The sequence below is a fragment of the Mesoplodon bidens genome (genome assembly GCF_964165515.1).
Source record: "Mesoplodon bidens genome assembly, chromosome: 1".
Lineage (NCBI taxonomy): Eukaryota > Metazoa > Chordata > Mammalia > Artiodactyla > Ziphiidae > Mesoplodon > Mesoplodon bidens.
Genome location: NC_138176.1, coordinates 147,687,722 through 147,703,179, shown reverse-complemented (window position 1 = coordinate 147,703,179; position 15,458 = coordinate 147,687,722). Strand labels below are relative to the sequence as shown.

Genomic DNA, 15,458 nt, shown 5'->3' with positions numbered 1-15,458 from the left:
TCCCCATGTGGGATTGTATTCCCAGACCAGGGATGAAACCCGTGCCCTCTGCAGTGGGAGTGCAGAGTCCTAACCACTGGACCGCCAGGGAATTCCCTAGGTACTGGTATTTTTAAAAAGCTTCTCAACCAGGGCTTAGAGTCACAGCTTCAGGTCTCACCTTAAATGTCAGCTGCACGAAGAGGCCCTCTTGGACCACCCCTGGGATGTAGATATTGTCTTGCTCTCTAGTTAAGCTTCTTCTCTGATTCCTTTGCAATAGTTATTACAATTTGTCGTTATTGCATTTGTATGAATTTTTTTTTTTTGTCTCCTCCAACCAGAACATAGGTCCTATGAGCACAGGGAATATATGTCTCAGCCGTTGTGTTTCTCTTCAGTTCACAGTAGCAGGCACATAACAGGATACTGAGGCTGCAACGATGAGGGAGTGAGGGTGGCCCTCAGATGATGCATGCAGGTCTGAGCGGCCTCCTGGAAGCCAGCCAAGGGTCCCTGGAATATTATGAGAGAATCCATGTCAACATTCAATGACTATCTTAACTGGCCGAAAAGTTGTACATGCACTTTCCTTTCACCTGACTCTTGTGTCCCAGGATTTTTTGAGTGAGGTTTTTTTTTTTGGCCCCTGCACAGCATGCGGGATCGTAGTTCCCCGACCAGGGATGGAACCCGTGCCCCCCGCAGTGGAAGTGCAGAGTCCTAACTGCTGGACCACCAGGGAATCTCCCTTGAGTGAGATTTGTTAATAGATCCTGGCTCACAGCATCTCCTTTATGTCCATGTCTTTCCCCTTCACTTGATTTTGACTCTCATGAGTGAGAGATTCCATCTTGTTCATCTTTTTTTTTTTTTTTTTTTTTTTTTGCCGTACGCGGGCCTCTCACTGTTGTGACCTCTTCTGTTGCGGAGCACAGGCTCCGGACGCACAGGCTCAGCGGCCGTGGCTCACGGGCCCAGCCGCTCCGCAGCATGTGGGATCTTCCTGGACCGGGGCACGAACCCGTGTCCCCTGCATCGGCAGGTGGACTCTCAACTACTGTGCCACCAGGGAAGCCCCTTGTTCATCTTTATGTGCCCTCCTCCACCCCAGTACTGGACCTTGCACACAATAGGGGCTCTATAAATGCTTGTTGACTTGAATGAACTTGATTTTATCCTTATGGCATGTAGGTATTTTGACCAAGATTTCACCCTGGGAGGTAGCATTTACAATTACTTAGGGATTTGAGGCAAGGGGGATTGTGACCACATCATGAAAGTTAAATGTATCGGTGTAGGCAACTCAGCCATAATCTAAATATGTTCAGATGGTCTCTACACCTGGATTGCACTGACGGACAGAAGGAGTCAATTTGTGTTTGGAGGCAAATAATGAAACTCTGAGGAGTCTGAAAACAACTCATAGTCACGTATCTCACAACACAGGTGCTGGTCCATCGAAGGGTAAATGCGTGGCGGAGCTGCTTGAGCTCTCACTAGGGCTGAGTCTGTCTTTTCCGAATTGTTATTTCATAGTTATTAATGAAACAAAGTGAACCGCCCACTTACCATTTTCCCTCCATAGTCAGTATGTTCACCAAGCTGACATGAAGATCTAAGGTGCTTTTTCCTAAGCTTAAATTAACCAAGACCAATCTGTGGAGTAGCCTTGTGGCCTTTTTTTTTTCCCTTGGTTTATTTCACTTCCTTAAGGAACCATCTTGGTTTTTCACTCTTCCTTCCCACAGTTTTTCATAGGTGATTAGCTGGTGCGAAATGGGGGGAAAGGGAGAGGGAAATGGTCCCTAGAGAGCTGATAAATTCAACACAAATTCAGCCATGCAGCAAAGGTCTTATTCTGTCTCTTATCTGGGGAAATTTTCATATTGTCATGGAGGGAAATGCACGTGCACACACATATACACACATCAAATGAAACCCTCTCTTCGGAGAAGCCAGCTACAGGAAATTGACTTATGCACAGGAACTTGCTAATCTCTTTTGTCACATTTGGATTGTTCAGCTGCTTCAGTCACCACGCACACTAAACCCAACCATCTTGGGTTGGATTCTACACCAGCCCAACTCTCAAAATTTTAGCTCTTCCAATGTGAAACAGTTATATTCTTGGGGAGGAAGAAAAGATTGATCCTAGAAGGAAATCATAGCAGTGAAAGGGCTTGGGCGGCTTTTGTTTTTACTTACCTGCGCTGAACAAATTTGACTTCTGGAGTCAGTCATTTTGTTGTCAAGAAATTTCTTCGGCATTCTACAACAGGTAAGAGTTTGGCTTCTTTAAAAATATTTCTTCAGTGTTAACAGAAATCTCTCTGACTTTATTTAGCTTTTACAATAGGCTCAACATAGTGATTTCCCTGTTCTACCTGTTGTGAAGTATGGAACCACATTACGTGGGGCAAGGGGAATTGCTCTGATATCCAACTACCCCCCACCCCTGCCCAAGTCTAACAAGGTACCTATAGTTTTTGAAACATTAAAAGTTATAATAGTTGGCTTTTGGGTTTTCCAGATATTCTCCTAGAGAATTCATATGCTTTTGATTGGCAATGACTGAGCTCAAATATTTGGGTAGTTTAAATATCACCCAATGTTTGATGAAGTAAATCCAAAGATCCTCTAAGTTGTGCAAATATGAGTTTTAAAATTTTCTAATTCAAAAAAGAAACAGAGCAAAAATCCAAATGATGTAGATTCGTATCTGGAATTCCTAGCTTGTGGGTTTCACCTATTCCCAATGCTAAAGTCCTCTTTTTCTAAAAGTGATATTTGATGTATAAGTACATATTTTTAAATTAAATTGAATTAAATTTAGTTTTTGAGGTGGTTTGATTTGGAGACATGCTGTGAGGTACCAGCTGGTAGCCTGAGTTGTAACTAAATAAAGTTTGGGAAATCACTGGTTTTGGGTTCTTTATTAAATTAAAGCTGGCATTGAAATATTCAAGTAAACAACAAGTAGTTGATAATCATTATTGATTCTAAGCTGGTGCCATGAAGGATATAAGAGAAATGTAAAGAATTCTCTATTTTGAAGGATCCAGTAGACGTGGTCAGAACTAAAATTCAGGAAGCAGTGCAAGATGGGAATTAAGGGATGGATGGCGTGGCCACAGGCTGTAAGAGTTATAGGAGTTCTGAGAACGAGATTTGTGGGTAAGCTGGAGTAGTCTGAAAGACATGGGCCTTGGAAAGATAAGAGATTTTAGTAGATGGAGAAGGAGAAGTTTGATTCACACTGGATGGACTGTGTGGGCAAAGGCACAAAAGTGAGACTGACTAGAAGATGACCAGCCCAGCTAAGGAAATTGACCTGAGAAAAGATGAAAGTTTGTTTTACACATTGGCAGGAAATACGCTTGGAAAATTAAGGTGTAGACAGGTTATGGGGGACCTTGAGAGGCTGCTGAAGAGAAAAGACTACAGCATTCCGTGGTTGTCTAGTCTACACCATTCTGTGGTTGTCTAGTCTTCTTATGCCTTTGAGTGCCTCCTTCTCAGCTCTCACAGCTCTAACAGAATTCCACATGAGATCCTTGCCCCTTCATGCTTGGAGCTGTTTCATGCATCTCCGCATCTGTGATCCTCCACTTGCCCTCCCTCTACTGTTTTCCCCGAGTACATTATTTATGTAGAGAAAGGTTTGTGTGGTTTAAGGTACCTGTAAGACCTCTATTTCTGGTTACTACTTGTTAAGGAGGCCCTTCAATCATCTGGTAATTCAAGTGGCCTTCCTCTTGGGAGGACAAGTTGGTTGACCAGTTACAAGCAAGTCTCCATTCTTCAAAAGTCAGATCCCAAATCCCATGAACTGTATGTTACTTCCTTTGCATGTCTGAATGAGAGGTTGTGGATATGCTGCTGCTCTTTTCCTAATGATTCCGAGCACTTTTTTTTCCTGGACTATGAAATATCTGCATCCACATAACAACAAAATCACAGTACGGTGAATACAAACCCAGACTTTGAATCCTGGTGCTGTTGCTTCTGATTCATGAGAACCTCGGACATGTTATTTAACTTCTTCAATCCTCATATTAAAAAAAAATCTGTAAAGTAGCTCTAACAATAAATGAAAATATCTACTTCAGAGGATTGTTGTAGGGATAAAAGAGATAAAAATATGTAAAGCATTTAGCCTAGTGTCTGGAATAAAATAAACTCTCAGTAAATGTAGCTATTATGATTCTTATCAAGGCTGGGGACACTAGAATGAAGATGGTATGGTCCCTGGCTCGGGAACAAGATCTCTCTAAGGTGACTTTTTAAATGCCAGTATTCCTTTAAAAGGAAAGTGGGGGTGATAAGTAGAGGCTGGGAATTAATATTTTTTGAGCACCAAGAATAGGCTAAGGACAGGGTTAGATGTTTTATAGCGATAATGTATATGATAAAAGGGAAACAAGATTAGAAACTGATTTTTTTAAGCCTTTCCATAGCAAATTCTCAGACTTAAAGGACAACTCTCTGAGTGACTGCTGTGTTATTTGTGGGCATCTGTGGCTGAATGCACAGGGTGGCATTATAGAGTACTTGGAATTAGGGGCGAGTGGGTGACTCTTCTTCCTTGGCCAGTTTAAGTTAAAAATTTTTTTTATGATATCTTTTAATTTTAGTGCTAACAAGGCACAACTAAAAATCCACTTCTATTTAGGAATTGGAACCATTTTGACAATGAGTGCCCAGAGTGCTTATTTGAGTTCTGGATGCTTGGGTCTGGATGAAAGCCAAGATTAAAAAGCATCCTGCTTTCCTGTTCCACTCTCCAGATCAGAGATTCCTTTGAGTTAGTAAGTGCCCTTTAAAAATGTAAATATGGCCGGTATGTTCGTTATGCAGGGGATTCTCAATTATACATGCAGATTACTTTGGCCAAATCATAATACTGTTTTTCTTTCTAAATCCCCATTAATATCCTAAGGGAGGAAATTTGGAGGCTTTGTGTATGGAAATGGGAGGACACAAGTCAGGATAGGATGCCAAAGTGGATTGTGCTAGAAAGCAGCCTGGCAGTATTGAGTGCTGGGCTGGGCAGTGAAGGGGTGGGGCAGTCAGAGAGGGAAAGGGTGAATAGAAGGCCATGGAAGGTGCCAGAATTAAGGCTCCTCCTCTGAGGCTCTTCAGTCATTTGACTCCAACAGCTGCTTGAATGCTCCGAGCAACTTCTTGATGCCTTACATAAGTTGTCATACTGTTCCTGGATTTGGACCATTGTTCAAAGACAGTTTGATTTGTCTAGTTCTGGCCTGGAACCATAGTTCCTCAAGCTGGTTGGACATCAAAACCCTTTGGGAAGTTTTTCAAAAATATCAATTCTCATGTCTCACACCCCAATCCTGGAGTGGGGTCCGGGAATCTGTGTGATAAAAGTACAAATTTTTTTTCCCCCCAGTTGACTTGGAGACAGTTGTTCTGTAGGTGAACTTTGGGGAGCCATTGATCCAGAACTCTCCTAACAGGGCCCCCAGCACTGAGATGGTAAGTTGAGTAAGTGTTGAAATGAGGTGAAATGATCTTCCCTCTATTGTGGATAATATCGTCACACAAAAGCATTTTCCTTTGTTTTGAATTTATTTCTTAGGAGAATTTCTGGGAGTGGGATGATTTGGTCAAGGATATGAGCATGTTTAGAGTCTTTGTCAACCATATTTACATTTTAACATGCAAATGTAGGGCACCACTTAAAAAATTCTGAAGTGTTATAGACATGTAGAGGCAATTCAGTCTCACTCAGGGAAAGCCCAAAGAAAGGAATTTGCTTTCACGTGAGAAAGTGCCAAATTACTCTCCCATTTCTCTTTTCCAGTAAAACAGAATACTGATGAATTACTTTTGGAAGAAAATTTCAAAGCATTACAGAATGCTCAATTTCTTAGGTCATAAATTGAAGTCTTCTTATCACTAAACTTAGTTTCTTGTAAACCTGAAGTCAGCAGTGACCTCTTCCCCATTTCATAGAAAAGAAAACCAACGAAGGGAGTGGTTAAGTAACATCAATATGGTTTTCATCACATTTGCCATGAGAACTACGTATAATCATCCATTCAGTCATTGCTTGAGAAAATAAATGATTGAGTAGTTTTTAATAGGTGACCCATGGAAAGACACTAGTAAGGTGAATGCATGAAGAGAGCATTATCCATATTGGAGGAGGGTGGGCAGAATGAATTGACCCAGATAGACCTCCTGCTCCATCTTTTTGTTTTTTTGTTTTATGTTTTATTCATTATGCATTATCATAATCTGCTAACCTAAAAGCATGGTTATTGCTTGTGGCACAGAGAGAATCAGGTGAATTTTCAATGGCTCCAATGGAAAAAAAAAAAAAAAAAGACGTGCTTTTGCAAAATATCAAGTGAGATACACACTGTGGTGTGCGGGAGACTGCACTTGCTTACAAGAGCTTATTGTGATATTTCCAGAAATTTTGCAAGCCAGTTGTTAAACACAGTCACTATTAAAAATTAAATTCTGTAAATCACAGTTAAGTAAATTATATTAAAAATAAAGTGCTCCACAATGGGAGAGGCCACAGCAGTGAGAGGCCCGTGTACGGCAAAAAAAAATAATAAAAAATAATAATAAATAAAGGTAATACTCAACACTCATTACTCCTGATTATTTACCACATTTTTACTGTCATCTGTGCTTTTGAAGTTATCTACTCCAATTTATCTGTGTGATAGGAATATTATACAATGATGTGCTATTAAGTATCTCTTTCCAACTTCGTATTCAGTGAAACTGGCCATGGCATGAGTATTTACACCACAAAAACTGGCAAACACTGTCAACCAGGCTCTCCACACTTTTTTTTTTTTTTGAGGAAAGCCTGTTGAATAAACATTTACCAGAATGACAACGAGGAAATGTGCAAAATACAATCATGGCAACTTGTCAAAATGTGTCAAGAGCCATTAAAATGCTCATACTGGGGAGTTCCCTGGTGGCCTAGTGGTTAGGATTCAGAGCTCTCACTGCAGAGGTCTGGGTTCGGTCCCTGATTGGGGAACCATCCCGCATGCTGCGCAGTGTGGCCACAATACAAAAAAAATTTTTTTTTAATGAAATGCTCATACACTTTGATCCATTAATTCTACCTCTGGGAATTTATTCTAAATAAATAATTCAAAGAAGGGAAAAAATAACATGCATGAACATGTTCACTGTATTGTTAGTATAACAGAAAAATCTGAAAATAACCTAAATATTAAGCAAAAGCGATCTGGCTGCACTAACTGTGTGGAATATTTTACAGTCATTAAAGGTCATAATTAACAGTAGTTATGAAAATGTATTGATTGGATATGGTGTTAAATTAGAAAATCAGGATTACGATTTTCACTTACATTCTGGTTTCGTTATGAATGAGGATTAAATGTGAGCATAAAACAATAAAGCATTTGGTGTGTTAGAATGGTGAAATAGTAGAATTTTTTTTACTTCATGTATTGTAGAAGTGGTGTGTGTGCATTAAAAACTATGGAGAAAGCCTGTAAATAAGTGGTCTTAAGTAGTTTTAATATTTAAGGGGAAGGCTAAGGGGAAGGTTTGTGGACCAGATGGGGCTTGCTTTTGACATGCAGATGTGTACTGTGAACCCTGGGCAGGGCAGGGTATTGTAAAGGGAGTTAGCATCTAGGCAGTCTTGAGTGGTGAATGCTAAGTAGGTTTCGTTAGGGCAGCTCAGGAAGAAAGAAGTGACTGGCTGCCTTCGGAGGATTTGCTAACGCAGTCGGTGGAGATTGAGAAAGAGCCCAGAGAAAAAGCTACCGTTGAAGGCCGGAGAGAGAGGAGAGAATATTTCTTAGGAAGAGACAGGGAGATGCTGATCTCAGAGCTGAGCCAGATGGATGTGAAAATAGTTCCATTTAGATCCCAAAACAATAGGGCTCAAACCAGAAAGAAAATGATTCTTCTAAATCATGCGTTCTCGAATCTCAGTGTGTTTACCTGTGTGTGTCGGGGGTGAACCTGTTACCTTGAGGCTTAGGATCGAAGGGCTTATGATGTAAAAGAGGTATGACAACAGAGAAAGCCCAGAAGGGACAAGTTATTCTGTTAAATCTATAGAAACAAACTAAAAACTGGAGACTGTTCTTATGATACTCCTTAAAGGGGAATATAGTTTGTGCCATAAAATTCCCTTCTGTAGTTAAGTAAGTTTTGTCAGGCATTTGGACCAGCTGAAAGTAACTGTGAACAGGGGAACTACAAGGGGAAGCACAGAGAAAAATGGTTAAAGGGAGAGTCTAGGACCCATGAATATTCTATTTCAAATCATTGGGAGGCGGTAATCAACAATAAACCTGAGTAGAATATGCGGTGCTATGTTCAGAAAACATTTGGGCCTTAGTGTATGATAATATCACATTAAAGAAGGAAAGAAAACCTAATTTTTTTTGTAGTTGTTTTGTTTTTATTTTTTTATTAGTTTCTGCTTTATAACAAAGTGAATCAGTCATACATATACATCTGTTCCCACATCCCTTCCCTCATGCATCTCCCTCCCTCCCACCCTCCCCATCCCACCCCTCCAGGCGGTCACAAAGCACCGAGCTGATCTCCCTGTGCTCTGCGGCTGCTTCCCACTATCTATCTACCTTACATTTGGTAGTGTATATATGTCCATGCCTCTCTTTCGCTTTGTCACAGCTTACCCTTCCCCCTCCCCATATCCTCAAGTCCATTCTCAAGTAGGTCTGTGTCTTTATTCCCATTTTACCCCTAGGTTCTTCATGACATTTTTTAAAAAAATTCCATATATATGTGTTAGCATACGGTATTTGTCTTTCTCTTTCTGACTTACTTCACTCTGTATGACAGACTCTAGGTCTATCCACCTCATTACAAATAGCTCAGTTTAGTTTCTTTTTATGGCTGAGTAATATTCCATTGTATATATGTGCCACATCTTCTTTATCCATTCATCCGATGATGGACACTTAGGTTGTTTCCAGCTCCGGGCTATTGTGAATAGAGCTGCAATGAACATTTTGGTACATGTCTCTTTTTGAATTATGGTTTTCTCAGGGTATATGCCTAGTAGTGGGATTGCTGGGTCATATGGTAGTTCTATTTTTAAGAAAACCTAATTTTTAATGAAATGCAGTACTTTATGTACAGAACTGTAGCACTCAAAATAGTAATAACAATCAGACATGTGCCATAACAACAATGTACGTATCACAAAATAAACATATTGAAAGTAAGTGACATCGCAGTAGCAGAAGCCATGGTACTGAGATTATTGACTTCACCTGGCTTTAGAACTTTAGTGACAGTAATAAGCTCTAAAATAGCCTTTAATATATTGGGTTCTTTCAACTTTACACTGAAAACTGTTTAACTTTAAAAAAGATTTCACATTCCCTATCGTCAGGGGCAGTAGTCTCTTGGGACATGACATGATAAAACAAGGACAAATCAACAACCCTTCTTAGCCTTGGAGGCACAACTCAGGGTCTGTTGGATATGCAAGGGTCTGACACCTGAAGTCAGACCTCCTTCTGCAAGCGCCTGCTGACTGTCCTTTTCCCTACTTTACAGCGTGTTTCATGGACTAATTGGCTTACACTTTAGAGCAGTATTTCCTAATCACTTTTTTGGTCATAAATTCCTTTGAGAATCTGATGAGAACCAAAGACCGTATCCCCAAGAAAAAGAACACGTACAAGAACATGCACATTTGTCATACACTTTTAGGGATTCAGGGATCCTCTGGAGTGTATCCATGGACAATCAGTAGTCCAGAGGCCTCATATTAAGAAATCCTGCCTGAGAGGCTGTCAGTATAACAGAGAGGGCATTGCAGAAATTGAGAAAATGCTGGTTATTGTTGATGTTGGATTTAGCTGCTAAAGAGAAAAGTTGACTCTCCAGTTGATGGCTAAAACGAGGACAACATGGTAGGTACGTGTGTAATTTTATAGCACTGGATCCTCAAGTTCAGTAAATATGCGGAGCTAGAGCTTGTTCTCTTCAGAGTATATATGACTAATGTTCTACGTCCTTAATTCTGAATTCTCTTATGTGAAGCCAGTAGCTATTTGGGAAAACATCTCTAAGATTCTATTTTAATGTCCTATTTACTGTCATGTGGTACCTAGTTGCCACAAGAAATGCAGGCAGTTTGTAAATACCAGTCTGGCTAACCCCAGAGTGTAGTGAGTGGTATTCAGTATTGGATACCCAGCCAGGCTGCTTTTAGAGGGGAAAGGCATTAGCCTGTGTGTAATGTGATTGCTTCTGAGTGTAAAATGCTGGTTTTCCTATCTGAAGCTGAACATCTGTTTGGGCCCTGATGACTTTGGAGATAGTACTTTTCCTGTGTAGCCTTTAGACTACAGAAGCCCAGTTGGCCCTCTTCTGTTTGTTAATGGGTACTTGACTTGCAGTTTGGGGACCTGGGTCTTTTCAGCTGAAAGCTCATGCCTCTGTTAATCTCCTATCCACTTAGATGGTGATAGGGGCTTAGGCAGGGTGTGAAGATTTGTCCCAAATCTGTCATGTTAATGGAGTGGGGGAGATACAGGATGGGGAGGGGAAATGCACCCAGTCTTCAACTCTCCAGAGAAAAAGTATGTGCAACTGGATAAAAAAATTGTGAAATATGAGTCAGGCTTCTCTTGGTCTGGCATAGTGTAAGAATTATACGTCTTTCTTTGAGGTAGAAAAGGAAAATCTGTAACAAATATATTCAAGTAATTAGTGCGCCTCACCTTCTACAACCATTTAAATTATTGTACACCCATGACTAGGTCTCCTGCCAATTTCAGTTCAATGTATTCAATGTATTTTTCAATGTATTCAGTGTATCTTAATACATTTAATGCATTTAAATAATAACACGGCAACATAGAATCCTCAGTTACAGCCCACAAAACAGAAATATTCCATGTACACCAAAGACCAGTGGCAAACTCCACCCCCTTGTCTCCTGGAGATTGCTTCCCCTGCTTTGGCATTATGTCTAGCAACCTAGTTGCTGTTGTGGGGAACTGACTGGCAGGTATCTTGTATCTCTTCCTTGAGGCTTTTCCTTTCTTTCAGAGGCTCCTTTCTTTGGGGCAGGATCCCTGCTTTTCCTTTGCTTTCACCAGTGCTATTCTAACTTCTGCCTTCTTGAGCACTTCTAAATACACATATCTTAACATAAATCTTTTTCTCAGCTGCCACAAAAAATCCTGACTGTCTTTGTTCCAATCTTGAGCTGAAAATGATTTCAGCCATGATTGAGAAGTGTACGAATGCCTGGGATTTGTCCTTCTAACAAGGAAAAGGAGAGCCATATATTTGGATTCAAATTTAAATGATGTCAAACCACCGTCATCAGCTGCAGAAACCCTTAAAGGGTCTAGAAATCCCCTTTGGTATACTTTTTTGGGACAAAACCTGATTTTCCTCTATCTCCAAAAACTTTGGACAGTAACTTGCTGTTATTTACGATGACAGTCTTTCTTTCTCGCTCTCTCTTTCTCTGGCTGTGATAAGGGAGTAGAAGAGGGTGTTGGACGTATATACAGGAAATAGGAGGGGAACAGGCAGAAAAACCTTACATGTCGGCAGTACCACAGCTTCCTACATTTACTAAAATGATACTGTCACTCTTCCTATACACAGAATATCTGGTAATATCAGAGAAGTATCTGTAATAATGTTGACTTTAAAAATATAATAGTAATGCATGTTCATTGTAACAGAATGTAGCATATGCCTTTTAACCTCAATATACGTGTATACATTTTATTTATGAGTATTTAAGTTTTTCTTAAAAACACCATCATGCTAGTGCTTTCCCTTCAAAATGTGCAGAATCTATAGAAAGGAGCTTAAAGTAAACATTGCTTCTTAATATAAGAGAAATACAGCTGATGCTTAAATGGATCACTTGAATTAATGAAGGGCAAGCAACTATGGTATCTTTTCTGAGTCCCATAGCTATCTTTTTTCCTTTTCATCCTCTGCATCTCAGGAAAAGTGATTTCAAGATGTAGATTGTGGCAAAGTTTCTATTAACTTCTAGAGCCATGAAAATACATGGACAGTTTTGGCATGGTGGCAGGGAAGTTCTGTGTAACACTTGGACCAAAAGTTCAAAACCCAAACCAATAGTTTTGGATTTCCCCAAGGGCTACCCATTTGACATGTCATCCAGGAAAGACCCAACACACATAGATATGGAGGGAAAAACAAAAGTTTCTCTTCCAACAGGGGCTAGACTCTTGTGGTTTTCAGTTTAGAAACTAGGTTGTGCAATTGTACTCATGAGAAAAAGTCACCAGCATTTTTAGCTTAAGCTCATGTACAATGTTTTTTTCAGACCTGTGACCAGCCAACCTTAAGAAGTTATATTATCTTAAAGCTCCCTCTGTTTACCCTTCCTTTCTTTAGAGGGCTGAAGTGATCATATTTAAAATTCTTTCCTACATTCATTCACGCTATTTGGAGTTTAAATGTTAGTGCTCCTTCCTTTATGTATTTGGTCATGACTGGTTTTATTTCTCAACAGGTATGTAGCTCGTTATTTTATCTACCAATTATAATTACTTCTTGTTTCTTTTGCCAATTTTGAGAGTGCTTAATGATTCTTAAATGCTAGATCTTTAACAAATTAATTACTAAAATGCAGAATAAATAACATAACAAATTCACTTGCCTTCATAGTCTTTTAGAGTTTGATCAAGAACTTTTAAATTATTATCAAGTTTTTCCTTTTCCTATATAATATTGGCTGAAGTACAATTTATAAATAATATCACCAGTCAGGAAAAAAGAGTTGAATGATCACTTCTGCTCACCACATAATAAGCTTTGTTCTAAATTATTATTTTAAATTACTTTAGATGGCTATAGAAAGGCTTCTTTTCAGAAAAATTGCAAGTAACTGGGCAGTATGAAGGAATAGCCTTAAAATGTTCATATACTGTGACTGCTTCTAAGAAATAGTCCTAAGACAACAGTGTTTTATTATAAAAGCAAAGCTTTTCAACACAATGATTTTTTTATAATAGAAAAACCTAAAAATCATTTAAAATGAAAGCCATGATTAAATAAATTATATTTCAGCCTATTAAATATTCATTAAGGTATTTTTTGAAGAATGTTTAATACGTGAGAAAAAATTTGAGTACAAAATTACATATTTTTGTTTAAAAAGGCCTATATATTTTTATACATGAGTTCAGAATATGAAGGTAGATAAACCAATATGTTAAAAGTTATCATCTAGTGTATGATAAGATTACATATGATTTTAAAATGATTTTTATTTTTCATGTATTTTCTGTGATTTGCATATATTACTTTTATAATAAAAAAGGTAAAAAATCCTTATTAAAAGAAAGTCAATTTATGGTGTGAGGTTAATAGTGAAGCTAGTAAAATGATTTTGATGTGAGAATTATTTTGATATTTTGAAGAAAACCTAATGCTTGAAAGCCCTAAGCCTATAATTAAATTTTTTCTCTTAAGATTTAGCGGATCTTTAGATTTAAAGGGATTTTGAGTTTCTTTTATCTTGAACCTTGAAAATCACTTTTAGTGAGAGGTGTTGGAGTTATTAAATAGGTTTGGTTTATATTTTTAAAACAAAAGAGAATTAGCTTTAGCTAGTATCAGAATTTAAGTAAAATATAAAATATTTGAATGATGAATATAGAGGATTATCTAAAAAATTTTAACATGTGAAAAGATTCCCAAAGGGATCCTTTAAGAAGCACATATTCCTTATGTATCTTAAATATTTAATTTAGAAATAACTGACTTTCAAATATTTTGTAACACATACCTACTAGGCAAATCATTCATTTGGTATAAAGTAGGAAAATTATCTCGTAGACTTTCATGACCGTTTTTCTATGCAGTAATATCAAGTATCTTAAAGTTTGTTAGTTTCAAGTGCTAGATATTAGTTGGAATACTTTATGATTATTTGAAAAGTTGATTAGTTTAGTGAAGGAAAGCATTTTCCTTTTAAACATGAGTGAAATCTCCTATTTGCTTGTGTAATATTCCTGATCACATTTTTTTTACTTTTGTTTGTGTTTTTCTCAGGCTTTGGTTTAACAATAATTCATGGTCATGTCAGACAAGCTATGGTTCATGAGACAGACAACATATCAGTTAGCAATGTTTCAGCTGCAACTTATACAATACCTAATGGTAACTTATAAAAAATCTGGATTCCCACATAAGAAGTCTGGAGATCTGCATTCTGCCACTGGTTCAGTGGCTCAGCGATACTGCCTTTGCAGTTCTCGTGTCTTTCATCATAACTGCAAGATGGCTGCTGCAGCTTTGAGCCTTGTGCCTCCATCGAGAGGTGTAGAATTGGATGGAGGTGGAAAGGAAGCTGATCTGGCAATGGCTGTTGCTTTTTCTAGGAAAACAAGAATTTTCCCAGAGATCTCCTAAACAGATATCAACTTTCATGTCATTGCTAGGACTGGGTTATGTGGCCAGGCCAGCTGTGAGGAGGGTGAGGAAACAGGAAGTAGAATTGTTATAGAATGGCCTTAGACCATGCATTCCCGACAGGGGAGGTGGTGATGATAATCCCTAAGGGGGAGAATTGTTTATTGGTGGGGAGGAGAGGAAGAAAAAATGATGTTACTCTTTTTATGTATATAGCACAGGTATACATACAATACATAACAGACGTAGAGTATATTTATGGTATTAAAATTTCATGAGTGGGGTGATTAGGGAAAAAGTGTCTAAAAATGCTCTGAGGTGGATGATAATGAAAAAAGGGTTGAGAAATAGTGGCGTAGGCCAAGAATGACCCATTGCCTAAGGCTTTGCACAAAGTCCTACAAACAAAATTGGATTATATTATTAATGACAAAAAGAGGCTTGGATATTGAGTAGAAAACTAACAATGCGTGCCACAGATAATGTCATAAATTAAATTAAGGAACAACTTACATTGTCTTGTAATTGGTGGTCTCTCATTGGATTGTGAATTTCTTAAGAGTAGGAACTGTGTTCTATTCATTTTTGTTTATTAGTACACTAGGCCCTCCGTATATATATTTTGTGTATTGAATGAAACAGTGTTTTACCTAACATTGTTTTACAGCTGGACCAATTACCCCCAGACATTAATTTGAACATATTTCCCCACCCAAAAGCCATCAGTAGCTTCCAATTCCTTACAGGTACAAGGTCTACTTTCTCATTCACATTTCCTACCACATCCTGAACTCTGGTCTGGGGTCCAGGCACACTGATCTACTTGGTCCCTAAACACATCTTTGGTCACAGTCCTCTGTGCTTTTGCACATGCCAATCCCTCTCTTGTTACCTTTCCAACTCCTTTCACCTCGAGACTCTATTCTAGGTCACTCTCTCCGGGAGTCCTTAGGTGGTTCCACTTGCCTAGAAGACCTTTTCCTTTGTCTCCAACCTTTTCAAATCCTTCCCCTCACAGCCTAGTTTAAGTCCTACTTCTTCAC

General features: G+C 38.7%; 1 protein-coding gene across 1 annotated transcript in view; it reads left to right on the top strand.

Moving 5' to 3' along the window:
• Positions 1-2,007: 2,007 nt before the first annotated feature.
• RHOH (ras homolog family member H) overlaps positions 2,008-15,458 on the top strand; it is a 38,404-nt gene continuing 24,953 nt past the window's right edge. The window contains exon 1 of the mRNA XM_081249182.1: positions 2,008-2,260. The gene's annotated coding sequence lies outside the window, so the exon portion shown is untranslated. The remainder of the gene's footprint in view (positions 2,261-15,458) is intronic.